The 23,129-nt window shown below is 51.6% G+C and overlaps 1 pseudogene across 1 annotated transcript in view; it reads left to right on the top strand.

Moving 5' to 3' along the window:
* Positions 1-854: 854 nt before the first annotated feature.
* The window catches only part of LOC123057112 (ras-related protein RABC1-like), a 79,713-nt pseudogene continuing 57,438 nt past the window's right edge, over positions 855-23,129 (top strand). The window contains exon 1 of the transcript XR_006426792.1: positions 855-1,022. The product of XR_006426792.1 is annotated as a ras-related protein RABC1-like (transcript). The remainder of the gene's footprint in view (positions 1,023-23,129) is intronic.

Raw genomic sequence — 23,129 nt, forward strand, 5'->3', positions numbered from 1 at the left:
CCGGCCCAGCAGGGCTGCGCGGCCTCAATTGACCCTGGAAGGGTCTGGGCACCACACGAGGGATACGGCAGCCAAGAGGCTGACGAAGGCTGCTGAGAAGAAGAGGACAACAGCCCCTTCCTCATCCGGGCGCGCACAAACCCCGCCGCCTCCTTCGCCTCCTCTGGCAGGCGTCGACTCGGATGATGATGCGGAGCTCCCTTTTGATCTCGGGCCTCTCAGCCCAGAGAGGAAAAGGAAACTGGTGGAGGAGGAGGAGACGGATGACGAGTAAGTTCTCCGTTCCTTACTGTCATTTCCATTTCCTTGAATTGGGTCGCTTGTCTTGATCCATTTTTGCTTCCGTAGGGAGACAGAGACGTTGGCCCAGAGGGCGAAGAGGGCGAGGACCTCGGCGAGCAGCCAGCTCCCGGCTGGGGCTTCAAAGACACCACTAGTGGTGCTGAGTAGCCCGGACAGCAGCCCCCGGTGCAGCCCCCAGCGTAAGTTCGCCACCCTCTTCTTACTCGACATGTGGTAGGTGCTCGATGCCATGACGCTGACCTTGCCGGGTTTGCAGGAGGGGAGCGGCAGCAGGAGGAGCCACAGAGGGCTACTCCCAACACACCACCCCCATCAACTACGCCGCCGCGAGGGGCGTCCCCGGCAAGGGCATCAGGCACGGAGCCCACACCCATGGAGGAAGAGGGGAACTTGGGCGCTGGTGGCTCTGCCATGGCGCCAAATGCTGGCGGAGAGGGGACTTCTGCTTCTCAGGCCGGCACTGGTGAGTCGCCTGTCCTTCGTCTCTGTTTCCCTTATTCTTTTCTTGGCTTCATTGCTCCCGTTGCTGCCCAGGCCCTTCTTCAACAGGTATGGAGGACGTGGATACCGTTGCCGGGAACATTGCCGAGGAGGCCGCCAAGGATGCTGCCGAGGACACCACGGCGGGGGCTGCCAAGGCGACCGGCGAGGCTTCGGCCAAGGGCACCAGCGGTGGACCTGCCAGTGGGGCCGGCAAGGCCTTCGCCAAGGAAGAGGTGGTGGGTGACCAGCCTCCCTCCTCCTCAACCTCGGGCCCTGGCAGGTATCTGAAGGTGGGCGACGATCTCTTCATCCACCTCCCAGGGGCGTCAAGCCGGGCGCCCGCCGAAGGGGAAGTTTTTGACGGCGAGGTGCTTGCCGCCACCGGGCTCGAGGTGGTTGATGAGCCAGGGGTTGGTGGCAACGGTTCCCCAGAAGAGCAGCTTTTCCGTGCCATGGGGGCCAATTTCCGGAAGCTCCAAGTGTTCTACCGTGCTCGCCTGGACAAGGTCAAGTCCAGGATGGCAACGGTGGACAACGCGGAGGTGGACTTCAAGGCGCGCGTTGCCGAGACGCAGACCTGGTTCCACCAGGCTCGCGAGAAGCAGAGGGACTTCCAGGAGAAATTGGCCGAGCGTGATGTGGAGCTCACCATGAAGATGGCCGACATCGAGAAGGCCCAGGAAAAGGCGGCGAACTTGGCTGCCGCGGCCGAGGCCGCCCGGAACCAGCATCAAGCCACCTTGAATTCCCAGGAAGAGGACCTCACCGCGCGCGAGGCGAAGCTTGCTGCAGCGCTCCGTGAGAAGGATGAGGAGCTCGAGGCCCTTGTCACGTGGCGGACTCCCGAGCTGGAGCAGAGGCACAAGGAGGGACTCGATGCCCAGGCTCTGGCCCATGCCGGCAAGGTAAGGGAGTTGGAGGTGGCGCAGGACGAGCTGAAGGAGCAGGCCCTCAAGCTGTCCAACGAGAAGAGCATGCTCAATAGCGCCTTGGTGGAGGCGCATGGAGCGGTCATCAGCAGGGCTGGGTAGCTCTCCGAAGCGCAAAACTCCGTCGAAGACCTCAAGCTGAAGCTGGAGGATCTCGAGAAGATGATGTCGGAGAGCAGGGCTCGGGAGGAGACCTTGACAAGGAGCCTGGAGGAGGAGAAGCAGCTGCGGGCGAACGAGGCCGCCTCCCACCAGGATTATGTGGCGGGCGAGAACATGTGGATCAGCCGCCTGGAGGAGGTCGCCGGCAGGGTCACCTCGCAGTTGGCCACCATGGGGATGCCACACGTGAGGTACACCCCTGAGCGCAGCGGGACCGTCAACACCAAGTTGACCCTGTTCTTCGAGGGCGTCCTCGGAGCCTTGGCGTATCTTCACTCCAACAGGGCGGCCACGCTGGCCGAGGAGGCCCGGCGACTCTGCCGGAGGGTCGTGACCAAGGTCCTCACCAAAATGGCATACTGGAATCCCGGTCTTGACTTCGCGGCCGCGAGGAAGAGCTTGCCGGATGGTGCTGACCTCACGGTGCTCAAGGAGCGCATCAAGCCCATCACCGACTGCATCGACGAAATCAAGAGGGTGGAAGGCCAGCGCCGGGATTAGGCATCCTGTTCTTCTTCGCCGCTGCGGGTTCCCGACCAAGACAAATTTTATCTTTAGTTAGAACCGCAGCTATGATGTGATGTAATATAACTTTGAAGTACTCTTAATTTTCATGGATGTTATTTCCCCGTTCGATTCCTCTTTGTATGCGTGCCCAACGTCGATCAGGAAGGCTTGCCGGCACGGAAGCCCCTAGCAGCGTTTTGGGGACAGATCCCCATGGCCAGCCGGGTACGCGTGCTGCCGGACGATCCACCTTTCCGTTCTGAACGCGACTGCTCGAACTGTCGAGCTTGACTCGAGTCAGAATCGGGGGCATTGCAGATCGCGGAAGGCTACTCTTCCATTCTCGACGTAGCCGCTTGAGCTGTTGAGCGGACTCGAAACAGGGCAAGGGCGTTGCCGATCGTGGTAGAGCCCCCTGGCGTGCAGGTTTCTCATAGAAAGCAAATATCTCCGGGGGAATAACCTCAAATAAGAAGGGTAGCACAAATAAGGGTTCAGTGCAACTTAGCTTCTGTTTGCAGTCACTCGAGCGCTGATCTTCCGGCCTCCGTCCTTCTCCAAGAGCCACGAAGGCGAAGGAGTGCCGGGCTAACTGCTAGAGCCGATTCTCACAACTGAGCCCCCCTAACTGGCGCGCCAAAGATGTCGGTGGGGACGACACCTATGGGATCACAAGAATCCCTACTACGGTTGCGGGGTGCGGGGTCGTGAGAAGAGGATGGGGAGTCCACGACCCATTGGGTAAAGCGGGTCTCAGCTATTTTGCATTCATCATTTCGTATCAATGCAGATACCGCAGTGCTAACGTTGGAGGGCAATTGCTGTTTTCTGCTGCTCAAACAGAAGTTAGGAAGGCTCAAACGTCACTGCAATGATATGTCGATGCTTATGACCGCTTTGGTCAAATACGCCGATTCAGATAATACCAAAGTGAAGGAAATATGCCCTAGAGGCAATAATAAAGTTATTATTTATTTCCTTATATCATGATAAATGTTTATTATTCATGCTAGAATTGTATTAACCGGAAACATAATACATGTGTGAATACATAGACAAATAGAGTGTCACTAGTATGCCTCTACTTGACTAGCTCGTTGATCAAAGATGGTTATGTTTCCTAACCATAGACATGAGTTGTCATTTGATTAACGGGATCACATCATTAGGAGAATGATGTGATTGACTTGACCCATTTTGTTAGCTTAGCACTTGATCGTTTAGTTTGTTGCTATTGCTTTCTTCATGACTTATACATGTTCCGATGACTATGAGATTATGCAACTCCCGTTTACCGGAGGAACACTTTGTGTGCCACCAAACATCACAATGTAACTGGTGATTATAAAGGTGCTCTACAGGTGTCTCCGAAGGTACTTGTTGGGTTGGCGTATTTCGAGATTAGGATTTGTCACTCCGATTGTCGGAGAGGTATCTCTGGGCCCACTCGGTAATGCACATCACTATAAGCCTTGCAAGCATTGCAATGAAAGAGTTAGTTGCGAGATGATGTATTACGGAACGAGTAAAGAGACTTGCCGGTAACGAGATTGAACTAGGTATTGAGATACCGACGATCGAATCTCGGGCAAGTAACATACCGATGACAAACGGAACAACGTATGTTGTTATGCGGTTTGACCGATAAAGATCTTCGTAGAATATGTGGGAGCCAATATGAGCATTCAGGTTCCGCTATTGGTTATTGACCGGAGACGTGTCTCGGTCATGTCTACATTGTTCTCGAAGCCGTAGGGTCCGCACGCTTAAGGTTTCGATGACAGTTATATTATGAGTTTATGAGTTTTTATGTACCGAAGGAGTTCGGAGTCTCGGATGAGATCGGGGACATGACGAGGAGTCTCGAAATGGCCGAGACGTAAAGATCGATATATTGGACGACTATATTCGGACATCGGAAAGGTTCCGAGTGATTCGGGTATTTTTCGGAGTACCGGAGAGTTACGGGAATTCGCCGGGGAGTATATGGGCCATATTGGGCCATACGGGAATAGAGGAGAGAGGCCAAAAGGAAGGAGGCGCGCGCCCCCCTCTGGTCCGAATTGGACAAGGGGTGCAGCCCCCTTTTCCTTGTTCCTCTCCCCCTCTTTCCTTCTCTCCTACTACAACAAGGGAAGGAGGAGTCCTACTCCCGGTGGGAGTAGGACTCGCCCCTTGGCGCGCCCTCCTCCTAGGCCGTCCGCCTCCCCCCTTGCTCCTTTATATACAGGGGCACCTCTAGACACACAAGTTGATCAAGTTGATCGTCTCTTAGCCGTGTGCGGTGCCCCCCTCCACCATAGTCCACCTCGATAATACTGTAGCGGTGCTTCGGCGAAGCCCTGCGTCGGTAGAACATCAACATCGTCACCACGCCGTCGTGCTGACGAAACTCTCCCTCAACACTCGGCCGGATGGGAGTTCGAGGGACGTCATCGAGCTGAACGTGTGCTGAACTCGGAGGTGCCGTATGTTCGGTACTTGATCGGTCGGATCGTGAAGACGTACGACTACATCAACCGCGTTGTGCTAACGCCCGCTTACGGTCTACGAGGGTACATGGACAACACTCTCCCCTCTCATTGCTATGCATCACCATGATCTTGCATGTGTGTAGGAAATTTTTGAAATTACTATGTTCCCCAACACAAAGACCCTGACTCAGAGCAGGACAAACCGGGGAAAGGGAAAAAGAACGGCAACACCAAGGGTCAGCAGCATAATCCGGCAGGACATGGGAACAATGGTAAGCGCAAGGCCGACAACAGTTTGGACTTTGTGGCTAACACCAATGCTCAAGAGAATGGTCAGCGCCATAAGGGCAAGCAGCCCCAGAGGGGCGGAGGTTCAGGCCCCAATTTGGAGCGCATGTTAAATCAACCCTGTCCAAAGCATGGATCAAAGGAGAAGCCAACATCGCATCTTTGGAAGGATTTTTATATCATGCGAGATTTCAAGAACTCCAATATGTTTCAGTATGATAATGGCCCGCCCGGCGGTTCAGGAGGTGGTTTCCACAGGCCGGGTTACGGAGGCGGCAGCTCTGGTTCAGGATTTCAGGGCAATCAAACCGGACACAATAATCAAGGGGACCAGGGCAACCAGGGAGGTTACAACCATCAGGGGAACCAGCAACAGCAGCAGTCGGGTTATCAGAGCAATCCTAAGCAGTTAAATAGTGGGCAGTATGTCGGTGGGAACGACACCTATGGGATCACAAGAATCCCTACTACGGTTGCGAGGCGCGGGCTCGTGAGAAGAGCGGATCAAACAGATAGCACATGGTTCGTTTATCCAGGTTCGGGCGGCGGGGATGCGTAAAACCCTACTCCTCCTTTGGTGGATTGTATATATGTGTTCTTGAGCTAGCTATGGGGCGTGAGGAGCTCCAAAAAGCCGAATCCCCCTCCTGGTCGCCTCGGGCCTCCTTTTATAGGAAAAGGGTTGCCACAGTGGCACACAGGAGGTGGAAAGGGTACAGTGATGTGAGGTTATTCCTCGCATTACATGACAAGGCGCATGTAATGTGTCTTGCCCAGGTGTCCTTGCTTTATCGGGGGCGGGGGAGAGCCCTGTCTCGTCCGTCGCCGCTCCCTCTCGCGTCGACACGCGCCCTGGCCAGTGGCGCCCGTGGTGCCATGTAGGTAGGCAGGCAGCTGAGGTGGCGCAGTGGTGGGTCTCCACGAAGATCTGCATGCCGCCATGCAGGTGCCTGCCCAGCTTGTTGGGTCAGCAGCTGCATGCGAACGACGGTGGAGGTTGGATTGGCGTGGGCCTGATGGTGGCCCAATGGGTGTTCTTGGCAACGGCCTTGCCGGGGCCCCGGTAAGGGTCTTGCCGTGGCGCCTGCTGGCATCCCCGGCAAGGCTCTTGCCGGGGGCCTTGTGGTCCTCTTTGGCTGGGATCCCAGCTAGGATCATCATCTTCTGAAGGGTGTATCTGATCTCGAATGTCTTCACAAAGATCTGCATGCCACCACGGGGATGTCTCCCGAATCCTTGCCCCATGGGGGCAGTGGACTCAAGGGTGACTCACTCCGTAGGTGTGGGGCGAGCTGCCACGACAAGGGTCTTGCCGGGTTTGCTAAAACCGCCTCCCGGCAAGGATCTTGCCGGGGGGTCCATTTCGCCCCCTTTGCTCTTTGTGGTCTTGGTCTTGGCGTCGTTCTGCTTCTCCTGAGCTTCGGCCTTACCTTGGCTCACCTCCCTTGCCTTGCTCAGTGTGGTGGTGCCCGTGGCTCAGACTGCCCGTGCACAGTTATAGGGGTACCAAAAGTGCACCCCTCTTTTTGTACACCGATACAGTATCATGTCTTCACCACTAGCTTATGTAAGCATGATCAGAAGCTTCACAAGAGGGCAGTGAACTCTGTTGAACTGGCGGTGCCTCAGTATTTGCGCTGGTCTGAGCAACCCATTTTATGGAGTAGAGAGGATCACCCTCTTCGGGTTGACAATTCGGGTCATCTGGCCTTAGTGGTGGCCCCTCAAGTTGGGGGATATAAGTTCACTAAGGTACTCATGGATGGGGGAAGTAGTATCAACATTCTATATTATGATACATTCCGTCGTATGGGGTTGACAGATAAGAATCTTAAACCGTCAAACACCGTTTTCCATCGTGTGGTACCTGGCAAGTCTGCATATCCAGTGGGCAAGATAGCCTTAGAGGTGGGTTTTGGAGATGACCATGATTCAAGATTAGAAACATTGACCTTTGTGGTGGTGAAAATCAAAATTCCGTATCACGCTTTGTTTGGGCGACCGACTTATTCTAAGTTCATGGCGAGGCCGTGTTATGTTTATCTACAGCTTAAAATGCCAGGTCATAGGGGGACCATCATAGTACACGGGAGCAGGAAGATCGCTTTGGAATGTGAGGAAGGTGATGCGGCTTATGCTGAGTCAGTTTGTGCCACAGAGGAGCTGAAGTTTTATAAATACCAAGTTGATCCGGTAGATATGACCTCTTTGAAAAAGCCAACTACGGAACACGATCCGACGTTGAAATTTAAATCGGCCATAGATACTAAGATGGTTGATTTTGTTCCTGGCGATTCATCCAAGCAGTTCAGCATCAGCGCTAACCTAGATCCCAAATAGGAAAGCACGGTCATCAAGGTCATCCGTGAGAACCGGGACATCTTTGCATGGAAACCTTCTGACATGCCAGGTGTACTGAGGGAACTCGCTGAGCACACACTTAACATTGATCCTAAGTTTAAACTGGTCCGACAGTTTTTCCGCCGCTTCAATGAAGAAAGGCGCAAGGCTATTGGTGAATAGGTAGCTCGGTTGTTGGCCGCAGGGTTTATCGTGGAGGTCTTTCACCCGGAGTGGTTGGCTAATCCGGTGCTGGTTCTTAAGAAAACGGCACTTGGCGTATATGTGTAGATTACACAGACTTGAACAAGGCTTGCCCTGCAAACCCCTTTGCCCTCCCTCGTATTGATCAGATCATTGATGCTACAGCGGGTTGTGACCGTTTGTGTTTTCTAGATTCTTATTCTGGTTATCATCAGATCAAAATGGCAGTTAAGGACCAGGAGAAGACAACTTTCATAACTCCCTTTGGAGCCTTCTGCTATGTTTCCATGCCATTTGGGCTTAAGAGTGCCCAGGCGACTTATCAACGATGTGTTCAGAATTGTCTTCATAAGCAAATTGGGCGTAATGTTCATGCATATGTGGATGATATTGTGATAAAATCCTGGAAGGAGGAAACATTGATAGATGATTTGAGAGAAACCTTTGACAACCTCCGGGTTTACAAGATGATGCTCAATTCGGAAAAGTGTGTCTTTGCTGTCCCGGCAGGCAAACTCTTGGGTTTTCTGGTATCAAACAGAGGCATTGAGGCGTGTATCAATGACGTTCAACGTTTGGCCGGCCGGATTGTGGCTTTGAGCCGGTTTATCAGTCGTCTTGGGGAGAAGACTATCCCTTTATATCAGATGCTAAAGAAAACAGATAATTTTGTCTGGAGCGAGGCGGCTGATAAAGCGTTTGAGGATCAGAAGAGGCAGTTAGCTGAACCGCCTGTGCTCGCAGCCCCGATCGATAAAGAGCCGTTATTGCTATATGTGGCTGCTAATGCCCGAGCTGTTAGCATGGCTATTGTGGTGGAGCGCAAGGAAGCTGGAAAGGAGTATCTGGTTCAAGGGCCGGTTTATTATACCAGTGAGGTGCTCATTGAATCAAAGCAGAGGTATCCACATTGGCAGAAGCTAGTGTATGGAGTGTTTATGGCAAGCCGGAAGCTTAAACATTATTTTCAGGGCCATCCTATCACAGTGGTCAGTTCAGCCCCTCTGGGAGATATCATTCAAAACAGAGAAGCAACTGGCCGGATTGCCAAGTGGGCTATTGAGCTTGGACCTCACGGGCTCAAATACATACCTCGCACAGCGATCAAATCCCAAGCACTCGTAGACTTCATCAATGATTGGACGGAATTGCAGGTACCAGAGGAAAAGCCAGATAATACATATTGGACTATTCACTTTGATGGATCCAGACAGTTGGAGGGCTCGGGGGCTGGAGTCATACTAACTTTCCCACGAGGTGACAACTTTTGTTATGTCCTCCGTTTAATGTTCCCTTGTACTAACAATGCAGCTGAGTATGAGGCCTTACTCCACGGTCTTCGGATGGCTAAGGAGATGAACTTAAGCCGGGTTAAGTGCTTTGGGGATTCAGATCTGGTGGCTCAACAGGTGTCTGGCACTTGGGATTCTAAAGACCCACTCATGGCTGCATATCGACAAGAGGTGGACACAGTCGCTGGTCACTTCAAGGGTTATCAGGTGGACCATATAGACCGGTGAAAGAACAAAGCGGCGGACGCTTTAAGCCGCCTTGGTTCTCAGCGTAAACCGGTCCCACCAAATGTTTTTCTTGACGTGCTGCATAATCCGTCGGTCAAGGTGCCAACAGAGGAGGAGTTGGCTATTCCTGACCCGGAGGCTCAATTGATGGCAGCTTTGCATGTCATACTAGATTGGACAATTCCATACCTGGCTTACATGAACCGGGGCGAGTTACCGGAGGATGAAACATCGGCCCGACAGATAATCCGGCATTCCAAGTCAATGACCATACTCAACGGAGAGTTACATCGTTACAGTGTCTCAGGGGCAATTCAGCGTTGTGCCTCTCCTCAAGAGGGTTGTGAGATTTTGCAAGAGATCCATGAAGGGGATTGTGGTCACCATGCCGGTTCATAGTCTTTGGTAGCTAAAGCTTTTCGCCACAGTTTTTATTGGTTAACAGCTCACACTCATGCGGAGGTGTCGGTGTCAAAACCGACGGATCTTGGGTAGGGGGTCCCGAACTGTGCGCCTAGGCCGGATGGTAACAGGAGGCAAGGGACAAGAAGTTTTACCCAGGTTCGGGCCCTCTCGATGAAGGTAAAACCCTACTTCCTGCTTGATTAATATTGATGATATGGGTAGTACAAGAGTAGATCTACCAGGAGATCGGAGAGGCTAAACCCTAGAAGCTAGCCTATGGTATGATTGTTGTTGTGTACGTTGTCCTACGGACTAAAACCCTCTGGTTTATATAGACATGGATAGGGTTAGGGTTACATAGAGTCGGTTACAATGGTAGGAGATCTACATATCCGTATCGCCAAGCCTGCCTTCCACGCCAAGGAAAGTCCCTTTCGGACACGGGACGAAGTCTTCAATCTTGTATCTTCATAGTCCAGGAGTCCGGCTGAAGGTATAGTCCGGCCATCCGGACACCCCCTAATCCAGGACTCCCTCAGTAGCCCCTAAACCAGGCTTCAATGACGACGAGTCCGGTGTGCAGATTGTCTTCGGCATTGCAAGGCGGGTTCCTCCCCCAAGTACTTCATAGAAGATTTTGAACACAAAGATAGTGTCCGGCTCTGCAAAATAAGTTTCCACATATTGCCGTAGAGAGAATAATATTTACACAAATCTAATATGCTGATGTATTCCGTAGCCTGACACACCACGGCCAAGCCTTTATCCGAGTCGTTTCATTATCCCACCTCAGCGCGTCATGCGAGGTAGTTTCCTTGGCACATCTTGTTAAAGCAAAGATCATGTCCCCTTATTCTGGGATTCTCATCAATAAGGGCATGGGTAACCCAACCGCGCCATTGATTACGGCGCTTGGAGATAAGCGAGTTTTACTAGGCTGGTGGGGACATGTAGTTGTGTCCACCCATATAAGGGGATAAGGATCCACCTTTTCACCTACGCCTTCTTCCTCCTTCACCTATCCATTCTTGCGCACTCGAGCTCCAGCGCCCAAGTCCGCACTCGCCACCTCAACCTTCTCCAGCCATGTCCGGAGCGGGAGGCAAGTGGATGGTCTCCTCCGTCACGGAGGGACACATCAAAAAGCTGAGGAAGGCCGGATACCTGTCTAACGACATCGCGTACCGGCTTCCCGAAAATGGGCAGCTCATCCCCACCCCAGGCCCCATGAGAGGGTGGTGTTCCTCCCCCATTTCCTCCGCGGACTGGGCTTCCCTCTCCACCCATTTGTCCGGGGGCTCATGTTCTACTACGGCCTGGATTTCCACGATCTGGCCCCGATCTTTGTCCTCAACATCTCGGCGTTTATCGTCGTGTGCGAGGCTTTCCTCCGCATCCGCCCCCATTTGGGCCTATGGCTCAAGACTTTCAATGTCAAGCCGAAGGTGGTGCGCGGCAACCAGGCGGAGTGCGGAGGCGCCATGGTGGGCAAGATGGCCAACGTCCTATGGCTCAAGGGCTCCTTTGTGGAGACCCTGAAGGGGTGACAATCGGGGTGGTTTTACATCACCAAGCCGCACGACGCCAAATGGGTCGCACCCCCTGAGTTTCGATCCGGACCCCCTACGCGGCTCACCTCCTGGAAGGAGACGGGCCTATCGTGGGGTAAAAAAGGAGAGCTCACCGGACTCCAAAGATGCGTCCAAACCCTAGTGGAAAAGAAGCTCAAACTTGTCAACGTAGTCCAGGTTATGCTCATCCGCTCGATCCTCCCGTGTCAACAACGGGCTTTGAACCTGTGGGAGTTCAACCCGGCGCGGCACCAAACTCTGAGCAGGCTCTTCGACATGACGTACGAAGATGCCTGGAAGGTATTTTTCAAGGGTAAGCTGTTTTTTCCTTTTACAAGGTATCAGTTTTTCATAGTTTGACTCCATGCGGGATCTAAGCTCCCTTACCTTTGACAGGATTGGCAGGTGACGTCCGGACAGATCAACTGTCCGGCTCCTTTGCCCGAAGGCCCAGCGGACGCTTGCTTGGCGATGCTGCTGGTTCCGGCACCCTATGTGGTGCCAGAGAAGAAGGCCGTGAAAAAGGCCATGGGGACTCGAAAGAGCGCCCGGCGCCAGGAGGTGACGGATCCATCATCCGACGGTTCCGAGGCGCATTCCTCCCGTGAAGACGAGGAGGAAGAAGAAGAGACCTCTCCCCCTCCAGCGGGAGGAGAGAAGAAAAGGAAGGCCACCCTCTCTGGGGAGGCCGGAGGGTCCAAGAAGGGGAAAACCCTTCCTCCGGACTACTCCACCGACGCCGACGACGGCGGAGAGGAGTGGCTGCCCAGGGCCAAGCCCTTGGCAAAATCTTAAGTATCCGGATACCAGAGTAATTCATAGTATTCCTTTATTGCACAGCTTTCCCTTACGTCGAATATGTTTATGCAGCCCACCCAAAGACCGGCTTGACGCGTCGTCGAGCGGCTCACTGGACTCGTCGGTTGTGAACTCGCTTCCGACGGCTTCCTCCCCCCGCCCTACGGACGACACCGAAGTGTTGTCCCAACAGGTTCCAAACCGGGAGGAGGTGGTCCTGGAGGCGCCGCAAGGCGACCTCTCGGAATCCAGGAGTAAAGGGGATGAAACCCCCCAGGGCTCCAAGTCCGGCTCTAGGCCGGACACTGCTCCGGAACCTTCAAAGGTTCTGGAGTCCGGCGGGCGACCTCCTTCCAAGAGAAGCCAGCCCACTGTGCCGGTGACCCCCGTCCAACCGGAGGTGCCGGACAATCTGTTGGAGGCGCTCCAAGGCACCTCCATCGACGAGGGGCACCGCACTATTATGAGTGCGGTGATCTAGAAGGTTCAGTCCACCAAGAGCGGACTGACTGAAGCTTGTACTAGCCTTTTAACAGGCTTTGAGGTAAGTAAAGAATGTGTAAATAATATTACCGCAGACAGTAGCCCCTGATGCTCTGTTTGGCGTTCGGGAAGAAAAGCCGAATAGAGGATCAAATAAAATTCGCAGGAGTCTAACAAAAATGAGTCAATATGCGTATGCAGGCTTCTCTTCTTGCATCCGTCGCACTGACTGCGGAAGTGGACATGCTAAAGCAGAACCTCGAGCAGTCCGAGCAAGAGCTCGGGCGTGCCAAGAAGCAGCTCGAGGACAATGAAGGTAAGAAATACCTTGTTTTTAAATATATATAAAAAGGTGCAATTGCAAAAAATAACAGGATTACCGTGGCTATTGTAGGGGCAACGTTTGAGGTGGAGACCCTTAAGCAAGCGCTGGTCGAGGCCGAGAAGAGGGCGGCCACGGAGAGCACCGAGCGGGAGAAGTATGAGGCCAAGGTTGGCAAGGTATGGCAAGAGCTCCAGGCTCTCATGGAAAAACATGAGAGTTTGGAGCTTGACTCAAAGACGCGAGCGTCTGGGCTCGCGGTGGCTATTGAAAATGCCAAGTCTGCCAAGGCCGAATCCCAGAAGACCCTCCAGGAGTTGGATGAGGTGAAGAAGATAGCGGCGGGTAAGGCATTCTTTATGCAAAGCAAACACATAAACGTGAGTTACTTGTTACTTACCTGAATCCGGAGCTCTCCAGGAGCGTTCGCAGATCTTCCCCGGAGTGTGTCCGATGCCGCTGCATTCTACCGAGCCGAGGAGGGCAGCTCGACAAAGAAGGTGTTCTGGTCTCAGTATACTAAGGCCGGACACCCCGTGCCCCTGAGCGACCAGCTGAAGCAACTGGTCGAGCTCTACAAGGCGGCCGAACAGGCCATGAAGGGCCTCATTGTTCGGCTGTGGCCTGGAGGGGCTCTGCCTGGGAGCTATTTTGGGATGGTGCGGCGGTTGGTGGAGGCCTGTCCAAGGCTCGAAGTCATCAAGCGCCCCGTCTGCATTGAAGGTGCCCATAGGGCCCTTGCCCGTGCTAAGGTGCACTAGGGCAAGATGGATGCTGAGAAGCTGGTGAAGGACGGGCCACCGCTGGGGAAAGAGCATCGCAAGACCGAGAATTACTATAAGGATGTTCTAAAGGGTGCCTGCCTTGTGGCGGATGAATGTTCTAGGGATGTAATTTTTGAGTGAAACTTGCTCGTTTTGTCCTGTGCGCTGAAAACTTGTTTATATGCGCTAAGCAATGCTGTTGGAATTTAAAATATTACCTTCTGTGCGGCTATTTATCAATTCTGAGAGATGGCGAGTCGTCGGCTTCTGCCCCCGTGCCGCTAGTGCTGGGGTGTTTGGGGATAAACCTGAGCGCTCTTTTTCCCATGTTTGGGTCCTTCGAGGGAGGCGCTCAGCCCAACGAACAAGGCAATCGGACTATAATGCATGAACACTCTCACTTAGCCATAGAATTCTATAATTTTAAATTTCGGCGAAGCCCCTGGTATTCGGAAGACCGAGTTCGGGGCGCTATCCACGCCTTGGCCGGACAGAGCTGGCTCCTCGCCCTAAGCGGCATAAGTCTTTAGGGACTCGAAAAACCTCTCGAACAGCGACCAGCTCTCGCTTCATCATGACAGTCAGTTTTAGCTTTCTCCACTGAGGTGCTCGACCCAGCTCAACTGGGGCACAATCGCAGTGGTTCTCCTAGTGCTACCTTAGCCGATATAGCGGAACGTAAGGCACCAAAACATAGGAGCCGGGCAAACCCAACTATTGACCCAAGACATGATTCGGAGCCGATGCATATAATGCTATAAGTTCGGGGTGCCGCACTTGTTAAAGTGTTCAGACTTCTCACACCATATTGAGGGGTACTAAAGCCCCTGGCGTATTTTGGCTGTACCAACGTGTACGGGTGCAACATGTCGTTAAGGAACATATATAAAGAAAAAAGGTAATGCAAAAATAGACGAAAGCTATGCATTGTTTATTAAAAAGGGTTGCGATCAAAGCAGAACGATACAAATAATGCGATAAGTGGAAGGTTGGACTAGTTAACATGTCCGTTCCAGGGGCAAGCTGCGGAATAGTATGCCGAACAGGTATACTGCTCGTGATAGAGACCACCTGGGAGTTCCGTACTGCGACGTGGCTTGTCTGCTTCCCTGGTTCTTGCATCGTTTGTGCAGCAATTGAACTGCCGAACAGGCCTTCCGAAGGATGGAGTCCTGAAAGTAAGAGAAAATTAAAAAAATTGGCAGCCCCTGGTACGGTTTAAGCCGTATTTTTGGGCGTGCCGTGATGGTGCCCCTCCCCCTGTACCCATGGTATCTCTAGAGCGTAGTTATGTATGCGAAGTACTGGCGTCGCCTTTTTGCGAGGGTTGGGGTTGGGGCCGCATTGCTACACCTGCTCGGATCGTGCCAGGCGGTCTTGTTGTAGGTTACTCCGGGCACGCTTGACGGTGTCCGGTCGTTTAGTGGCCGGACTGGAGAACTGCCTGGAGAGGCTGCTTTGTACTTCCGCTGCAAGGGCCGCCGTGTGATCCTCCGTTCGGAGGGAGCATTCGGTGTTTCCATTGACCGTAATTACTCCTCGAGGGCCTGGCATCTTGAGCTTAAGGTATCCGTAGTGTGGTACCGCATTGGACTTAGCGAATGCGGTTCGCCCGAGCAGTGCGTGATAGCCACTGCGAAACGGGACTATGTCGAAGATTAACTCCTCGCTTCAGAAATTATCCGGAGATCCGAAGACCACTTCAAGTGTGACTGAGCCTGTACAGTTGGCCTCTACACCTGGTATTACGCCTTTAAAGGTCATTTTGGTGGGCTTAATCCTCGAGGGATCTATGCCCATTTTCCGCACTGTATCCTGGTAAAGCAGGTTCAGGCTGCTGCCGCCGTCCATAAGGACTCTAGTGAGATGAAATCCGTCAATAATTGGGTCTAGGACCAATGCGACGAATCTGCCATGACAGATGCTAGTGGGATGGTCCCTTCGATCAAAGGTGATCGGGCAGGAGGACCATGGGTTGAACTTTGGGGCGACTGGCCCTACCGCGTATACGTCCCTTAACATGCACTTCCGCTCCCTTTTGGGGACATGGGTTGCATATATCATGTTCACCGTCTGCACTTGTGGGGGAAAACCCTTCTGTCCACTGTTGTTGGGCGGCCGGGGCTCCTCGGCGTCATCGCTATGCAGCCCCTTGTCTTCATTTTCGGCGTTTAAATTGCCTGCCTGCTTGAACACCCAACAATCCCTATTGGTGTGATTGGCCGGCTTTTCGGGGGTGCCATGTATCTGACACAAGCGGTCGAGTATTCGGTCCAAACTGGACGGGCCCCTAGGATTCCTTTTGAATGGCTTTTTCCGCTAATCGGATTTAGAGCCTCTGAATCCGGCATTAACTGCCGTATCCTCAACATTGTCGCCGTTAATGCGGCGCTTCTGCTTGTTGCGACGCGACCTGCCACTACTGTCCCTGGTGTCCGAATTACCAGGGTTGTTGGTCATATTGTTGCTATGAGCAAGCCAGCTGTCTTCTCCTGTGCAAAAGCGGGTCATGAGTGTCGTGAGTGCTGCCATAGATTTCGGCTTTTCCTGTCCAAGGTGCCGGGCCAGCCACTCGTCACGGATATTGTGCTTGAAGGCTGCTAGGGCCTCAGCGTCCGGACAGTCGACTATTTGATTTTTCTTTGTTAGGAACCGTGTCCAGAATTGCCTGGCCGATTCCTCTAGCTGCTGAATTACGTGATTTAGGTCATCGGCGTCTGGGGGTCGCACATAAGTGCCCTGGAAATTGTCGAGGAATGCGGCTTCCAGGTCCTCCCAACAACTGATTGATCCTGTTGGCAAGCTGTTAAGCCAATGCCGAGCTGGTCCTTTAAGCTTGAGTGGGAGGTATTTGATGGCGTGGAAATCGTCGCCGCAGGCCATGTGGATATGAAGGAGATAATCCTCGATCCATACCGCAGGATCTGTTGTGCCATCATATGATTCGATGTTTATGGGTTTGAAACCCTCGGGGATTTAATGATCCATTATTTCGTCTGTAAAGCATAGTGGGTGTGCGACGCCTCTGTACTGGGCAATATCATGACGTAGCTCCAATGAGCTGTGTTCGGCCCTGCCGAATTTGTGGCCGGCATGACGGTTACCGTCTCGAGCCGTGGGGCGCCGAGGCGATCCGTAGATCGAGCGTGTTTGCCTTGCCTTGTCCTCCAACATGTCTCGTAAGTCCGGCGCATATTCCCGTGCCTTGGTACGGGGTGCGGCTTGAGTGGAAGGCCGGGAGGCCTCTCTGTCGCGGCCACGAGGTGGCCGGTCGGCCGCATCAAGTGCTTCCTCCTCTAATCGGGGTAGCAACCTGTGCTTTGGGTAGCTCTTGGTGGGGCGTTCGAGTTTATGCTCTTCGGCCGCAAGGACTTCAGTCCATCTGTCGACCAGCAAATCTTGATCAGCTCTAAGTTGTTGCTGTTTTTTCTTGAGGCTTCTTGCCGTGGCCATAAGCCTGCGTTGAATACGCTCTTTCTCAACGGGATCCTCTGGCACGACGAATTTGTCGTCGTCGAGGCTTGCCTCGTCTTCGGAGGGAGGCATATAATTATTGTCCTGAACCTCTCTTTCTGCCGCTCTCTCATGAGGGCTGGTTTCTCCATCCTCCTGTGCTAAGTCTTGCTGGAGGGGGTTTTCTTCGGCACTTTCCGGAGTGTTATTATCTCCCGTGCTGGAATCACCGTATTTGTTTTGGCGGGATTTTGAGCGGCGCCGCTGACGTTGGCGCTTAGGCTGTTTCTTGGAGGGGTCATCCTCCACTGTTCCATCGCCATCTCCCTCTTTTGGGGTGTCCACCATGTATATGTCATATGACGAGGTGGCTTTCCAGGGCCTAGTGGGCGCTGGTTCTTCATCATCTCCTTCATCGGCGTCCATACCGTCGATGTCTTCGGAGTCGAAGTCGAGCATGTCGGTTAAGTCGTCGACAGTGGCTACAAAGTGGGTGGTGGGTGGGCTTTGAATTTCTTCATCATCCGTACCCCAACCTTGCTGACCGTAGTCCGGCCAGGGCTCTCTTGAGAAAGAGAGAGACTTCAGTGACTTCAAGATATCGCCGAAAGGCGAGTGCTGAAAGATGTCCGCGGCAGTGAACTCCGTGATCGGCGCCCAATCGGATTCGATCAGTAGGGGTGCGGAGGCTTCGGAGTCCGGAGAGGAGCCCGGCTCCTTGGAGTCACGAGTCTCGCAGAGTACGGGGCTGGTGTTCGGCTCAATCGCCATTGGGGTCGCAGTCCCCGGGGTGGCGTCCAACCGCCCATCCTCGATCGGCGTAGTTGGCTCCAAATTAAGGGTCGGAGCCGATGCGGGTGCGGCCTCCAGGGCACTGTTCAGCGGCAGAGCTAGATCATGCTCGTCATGATAGTGCGGCACGCTCGGTAGTGGCTCGAATCCGTCGAAGATCAAGTCCCCGCGGATGTCAGCCGTGTAGTTTAAACTTCCAAATCTGACCTGATGGCCAGGGGCGTAGCTTTCGATCTGCTCCAGACGGCCAAGCGAATTGGCCCGCAGTGCGAAGCCGCCGAAGATGAAGATCTGTCCGGGGAGGAAGGTCTCACCCTGGACTGCATCGCTATCGATGATCGTAGGAGCCATCGAGCCTGACGGCGACGACACAGAGGAACTCTCAATGAAAGCACCAATGTCGGTGTTAAAACCGGCGGATCTTGGGTAGGGGGTCCCGACCTGTGCGTCTAGGCCAAATGGTAATAGGAGGCAAGGGACACGAAGTTTTACCCAGGTTCGGGCCCTCTCGATGGAGGTAAAACCCTACGTCCTGCTTGATTAATATTGATGATATGGGTAGTACAAGAGTAGATCTACCACGAGATCGGAGAGGCTAAACCCTAGAAGCTAGCCTATGGTATGATTGTTGTTGTGTACATTGTCCTACGGACTAAAACCCTCCGGTTTATATAAACACCGGATAGGGTTAGGGTTACATAGACTCGGTTACAATGGTAGTTAGATCTGCATATCCGTATCGCCAAGCTTGCCTTCCACGCCAAGGAAAGTCCCTTCCGGACACGGGACAGAGTCTTCAATCTTGTATCTTCATAGTCCAGGAGTCCGGCTGAAGGTATAGTCTGGCCATCCGGACACCCCCTAATCCAGGACTCCCTCAGGAGGACTTAGTCAAAAGATGTGACGGTTGTCAAAAATTCGCACGTCGTGCTCATATTCCATCTTAGGAGTTGAGGATGAGTCCAATAATGTGGTCGTTTGTGACTTGGGGGCTTGATATGGTTGGACCCTTTAAGCACTCCAAGGACAAAAAGACCCACTTATTAGTGGCAGTTGACAAATTCACCAAATGGGTGGAAGCAGAGCCAGCCAGTAAGTGTGATGCGGCCACGGAGGTTCAATTCATCAAAAAGGTGATATTCCGGTTTGGCTTTCCACACAGTATTATAACTGATAATGGTACTAATCTGTCAAAGGGAGAGATGAAGGAATTTTGCCAACATGAGCACATCTGGCTTGATATAACATCGGTGGCTCACCCCCAGTCTAATGATCAAGCGGAGAGGGCAAATCAAGAAATTTTGAGAGGTATTAAACCCCGGCTTATGGTTCCTTTGAAGCAGACACCGGGTTGTTGGGTGGAGGAATTACCTTCTGTGTTATGGAGCATCAACACCACACCCAACAGATCTACGTGTTACACGCCTTTCTTCATGGTTTATGGAGCGGAGGCAGTTCTTCCTAGTGACATACGTCACGACTCGCCCCGTGTGGCAACTTATGTTGAAGCTGATAATGAGACAGCACGTCAGGACTCACTGGACTTCTTAGATGAGGAGCGTGATCTTGCAGCAGCACGTTCGGCGATTTATCAACAAGATCTCCGATGTTATCACAGCCGTCGGGTTAAGACCAGAACCTTTCAAGAGGGCAATTTGGTGCTTCGGCTCATCCAAGATCAGACTGATATGCACAAGTTATCCCCACCTTGGGAAGGACCCTTTGTGGTCAGCAAGAATCTACACAATGGGTCATACTACCTCATTGATGTTTGAGAGCACAGAGACTCATGTAAATCGGAGGAGGAGACCAAGCGGACGTGGAATATAGCTCTTCTATGGCCTTACTATACTTGAGCCGCAGGCTCTTCATATGAACATATTTACGATAATATATATATATTTTATAATAAACCGGAGCCTCGAATAAAGCGGGGTCTCTGTTCTTTTTACATCATGTGTGTGCTTACAAGAGTTTCTATTGACAAAGCGGAGTTTTGTTAAACCGGTGTCTACAGCCGCACGGGTACAAAGGGATATCACTACGGGGCTTGGTTGTTGTCACACCATAGCTACACCTCTTGATCGGTTTAACACCACCAAGGGATATCACTAGGGGGCTTGGTTGTTATCACACCATAGCTACACCTCTTGATAGGCGTTAAGCCAAAAGGAAATTATGTGGAGCCAAAGAGGGTCTGTTGCATTAAGCACAGCTCAAACATAGGTAACCATCGAGCACAACTCACATGTTACCTGGGGGCTCTTTGCTTCTAAAACAACAATGAGTTTTGAACCCTTGTAATAGGCTATAAAGCTAGGCTTGGAAGCCAGGTGTATTCACCTAAAACCCCGGGTTATCCCACCTCTTTAAGTAAGCCACTTCATCCAGGTAAACCTGGTATGACCCATCGAACGTTTGACAAGTCAATCCCATGGACCCTGAACTTGTCAAAGTTAAAACGGTGATTGGTTAAAGATTGAGGTCCATCTTAAAAGGCTTTGCAAAATGGTTTAACTCAGCGGCCTGGCAGCCCATGAAAAGCCTCGATTTAGGGCCTGGCAGCCCATGAAAAGCCTTGCATATTTCTTTTGTATTTGTTGTTTTAACATCTTTTGGTAAGGGATTTATGAATATTTTCTGATAAACTGGTGTTTATTACAAACCCGGCTTGACTTTCAACGCTTAGTTGTCAGTACATCATCAGATTCTAAACCGGTAGCAAACTGCTCCGGTCTGGTTTTGACTAGATGTCACCATTCTTATACAAACAAATCAAAGGATTTTTAGCCCAATATGATTTCTACATGAACCGGCATGAGGGCCAAGAGTTATTAACACTCCGGATTAATGTTTTTACCTCTACCATACAAGCAGTTGCTCAGCCAATTAGGTACATCACAGGTATTACTTATTTTATCGGATTACTACAAACTTTGGTTATCCATCCAAGTTGTGTATGGCTTTTGGGCATCATAACCCGTTTAGTGGTAAACCACTAGGATGCTTTTCAGTTTTCATGTGCAGGAACATGAAGGATTATGCATACATGAATTCCAAAAGTGGAGCAAGTTCTCACAATGTCAAAGCACCACAAAACATGCTCGACGGCATGACAGATAAAAGGTTTTTTTGCTATCCTATTACAAGAAGCTTCAAAACGGGCTCCAATTGAATAATTGTTTCTAAGAAGTTGCACACAATAGCTGGTAAACCGGCGGCCGATTTAAGATGCTTCATCTGGACGGTTTGACGGTTGAGGATCATTTGGTGCAATCACTTCTTTTTCATCCCTCCCCAGATGTTGGAACTCAACCCTTGACCAATCGATTCCGGTTAAAGCTTGAAACATGGCTTCTTCATGGATAAGGTTGGAGGGGTTAATGTCAGGAGCATAAGTATGCTTACGGATTGGAGGCACAAGTTCTTCAACTTCATGAATTTCGGCAGGCTATCTCTTCCCTTTCAGCGTCGTAAGCCGGCTCGAAATGAGATAAATCGGTGTCTTCTGCCAGTTTGCTGGCTATTGGCCGCATCTCCTTTGTCAGCCTTCAGAGATCATCATTGTTGAAATTTGAACCATCTTCCTTCACACCAGGATATCCTTTAATGATGTCATTCGCTTCAAGATCCGGAATCCATGCTTTGGCCCGAATTAGTGCGGTCAGCGCTCCTGCTCTTGCGGCTGCCTTCTTCAGTTCAGTAATCCGGGCTGGTAGCATGGCCAGCTTCTCAAGAGTTTCTTTTACCAGTGATGGCGCCGGTTTATTGTAGGATGCAGTGCATATAGCACGCTGGGATCCAGAGTAAAGTTGTTCTATTAAGGTATATGCCGCTTTAAGCTTCATCTGCATATCAGCACCCAGATGAGTAATGCGAGTACCTGTCATGGTTTAAATATCAGCCAGACTGGTAAACAATAAGGTCTCATGAATTGGACAAACAGCATAAGGAGATATTTACCAGATACAGCGGACGTCGTAGCGTTGATTTGCCGCTTCAAACCAGTCAGTTCATCAACAACTGGCTTCAGGGCTGCTTCGGCATCCTCAGCTCTTTTGGTTAAACCGACCTTCTCGGTTTCCCAGTCAGCACGTTCTTTGTTAAAAGACTCCTTTAGCTTTTCCATAGTTGTCAGGGCTTTGGTCAGCTCCTCCTTGGCTTTCACAGCCTCTGCTTGTTGGGACTTCACGTTCTCTTGCAAATCAGCAGTTCGGGCGTCTCTATTGCTTAGCTCGGCCTGTAACAGCGAAGATATGTCAACAGCAGGATATGTTTTTTCTAAGTACTAACCGTATAACAAGTTATCCACTTCGTACTTGGGGGCTAATGCCAATTTGCTCTATTATCAATACATCTTTTATAAGTCTCCAGAACAATGCAAGCATTATCCTTGACACTTGGGGGCTAATGTACATCTGTTCAAAACGGACGAATGGATTTCAAGACCCGGATTACCTCGCAAAGCTAAACCGGCCCTTGGGGGCTACACTGAGGAAAGCTACATAATTGGATTGGTAAAGTATCGGTTTTGTTTTCACTAAGGACCTGACATTTTGAGGGTCAGCAGGAGAGGATTAAAATATTACAAAGTCCCGGTTTAAGATTAACATCATAAAACGGCCCTTGGGGGCTACCTGGGCTAGTGTTTCAACTTTGGAATCAAGAAATAAAGGGACATGAAAATACCTCATAGCGTTCCTTCATCAGGTTCACCAAACCGGCTTCATAGTCATGGTTTGAGTGCAGACGGTTTAAGAAACCGGAGTGAAGCTCTTTAGCACTGAGATGGGCATAGCTTGATAAGTCAGTGCTCCATTTACCCTTCTCCCTCGCAACACGCTCTTCTTTGGCACTATGTTGGGCCAAGATTACAGGATGGCCAGCAGGGCTATGGCCCATGCCAGTAATGATAATATCATCTCCTTGGCCTTCATTAGTTTTTGCAGGTGATGATGGAGTATCAGTACCTCTCATCGGACTAGCCCGGTTTGGAGCTGCCGGTTCAGTGTCAGGCATAGCAGGATCAGCTTCTGGTTGTTCATCAATATTCTGGTTTTGAAGGGGCGGTTAATCAAAGGTAGCTTCAGGATGAGGATCCTCCGGTTCACGAGTTTGGTCCGGTTCTCCTATTTGCTCTTCTTCAAAAACCGCCTGGTCTCCTGACAGATTGTTGACCTGAGCTTTCTTGCTGAGTCTGCTTTGGCTCTGCAAACAAAATTAAAAAAAAGGTTTAGCATCTTATTCAAGATTTGCAATGCATTTGAAGAAAGGGTTTGAATGCTTACCCAGCTACAGTTTTAAGAGGAGGTAGTTGGGTTGCTGTTGATT

The sequence above is a fragment of the Triticum aestivum genome, chromosome 3A, assembly GCF_018294505.1.
Source record: "Triticum aestivum cultivar Chinese Spring chromosome 3A, IWGSC CS RefSeq v2.1, whole genome shotgun sequence".
Classification (NCBI taxonomy): Eukaryota; Viridiplantae; Streptophyta; class Magnoliopsida; order Poales; family Poaceae; genus Triticum; species Triticum aestivum.